A 2,043-nucleotide genomic window follows, 5' to 3' on the forward strand; every position below is an offset into this window, starting at 1 on the left:
GCGGCATCCAAGACTTTCTCCAGTTTCACCTCTGTGGACTTGTGAGTGGGGTTTGGCGCCACCTGCAGGCTCTTAATGGATTTCCAGTCCAGCTGCAGCTTCCTCAGCCAGTCTCGTCCCCACAACGCTGGTCCTCCTCTTCTTACGACGTACAAGTCCAAAATGCGTTGTTGACCATTGTGTTGTACATCCACAGGCAGTACTCCGAGGGGCTTGATTTTCTCTCCAGTGTATGTTTTTAGGAGGATAGATGATGGGTTCAGCTTCTGGTCTCCAAAGTACTTCACAAAGTCAATGTGTGCCATCACTGACACTGCAGAGCCGGTATCCAGTTCCATTTGTACTTGTTTGCCATTCACCTGTGGTGCAAGCCAGATAGCTTCCCTGCCGCCTCCTTTGACATGGTAAACATCCAAGCTATTGGTATGTTCACTCTCCTCGTCTGACTCGTCGTCTGCAGCCTCCTCCATGTTGTGCACTTTCCTGTTCTTTTGCGCACTCCACTGTGTCTTTTTTTCATTTTTGTACACTCTTGATTTTCCAGAGCGACACACCCTCTGGATATGTCCAGTTTTGTTACATAGTCTGCAGACTTCGTCTTTAAACCTACACTGTGATGGGGAATGTGAGCCCCTCCCACACCTGTAACACAGTTCTTGCTCTCTTGTTTGTGTGACGGTTGCCATTTTGTTTACATTTACTGCCTTTACTCCTGTCTGCAGTTCAACAGCATCCCTGGCTGCTGTTTCCATTGAGACTGCGATTTCCACTGCCCTTTTGAACGTGAGGCCGGCCTCTGTTAGCAGTCTCTTCTGTATGGCCTCACCAAGAATGCCACATACCAAACGGTCTCTCAACGCATCATTCAGTCCATTTGCAAATTCACAATGTTCAGTGAGTCTCTTCAGCTCAGCCACGTAACTGACTATGGATTCACCCTCATGTTGATTTCGTCTATGGAATCTGAAACGTTCAGCAATTAGTAGTGGTTTTGGGGATAAATGTTCTTTCATTACCTCCACCAGTTGCTGGAATGTTTTTACGGAAGGCTTTTCTGGGGCAGTTAAGCTGCGCAACAGGCCATATGATTTCCCCCCCATTGCACTCAGCAACACTGCAACATGTTTGTCATCCTCAATGTCATTTGCCTTGAAATACTGTGAAATGCGTTCCGTATATTCGACCCAGTCATCCGTTGCGCCGTCAAACGGGTCAATTGATCCAATTCTAGCCATCTTGCCACGCTGTATAACTGGATACTTTCACTACTCACGTCGGAGTCTCCGTTTGTTGTTCCCGCGAAACAAGTTCGGTCATATCAGAGACAGGGTTCACTTTCCAACCACCTCGTCGCCACTGTTGTGTACCTACTGTGGTTAGTAGGCTACTCAAATAAACACGGAGAAACGGACGGTAGTTTACTAGTTTCTTTACTTGGAGAAATGACCACGTTACATTGCATGTCACTTCCTACATAGGAATGCTGGGAGGTACGTCCAACAGGTACGTAATCACGTAGTGACGTCACATACTCAGGCCAGGTAGAATAAACAATGCTAGAGCAATAGATGCAAACCCAAATACTCTACAGTATATATTTGTATTTACTCTAGTTTAAACCTTAATTGTAATTATTATATTATTTAGTTATTTTGTTTCTCTTCTTGTGTGGTTTATTCTTGTTTTATTATGTAGTTGATATTATTGTTCTATATATTTTTTTTAATGCTGTGTGGATATGTTAAAGCACTTGGAGCTGCGACGTTTGCAGGAAAGGTGCTTTAAACAAATAAAGGTTTTATTATTATTATTATTATTATTATGATGATCCAACCTGCAAGGAGAGACCGTTGACAGTCTCCATGGTTACGGGACGGGAGGAGCTAGCTTCGGTGGCTAAGCTACAACTTGTTCGAATACAGCAGCGAGCTGCTCTTTCTGTGTTTAATAGTTAGCAAACTAGCTAACAATAAACGTCATCGGGAAGCTACCTGTAAATTAGTCCACTCTGACTTGCCAGCTACTATTTGTTAGCTAGCAAGG

The sequence above is a fragment of the Nansenia antarctica genome, assembly GCF_963989245.1.
Source record: "Nansenia antarctica genome assembly, chromosome: 2".
NCBI lineage: Eukaryota > Metazoa > Chordata > Actinopteri > Argentiniformes > Microstomatidae > Nansenia > Nansenia antarctica.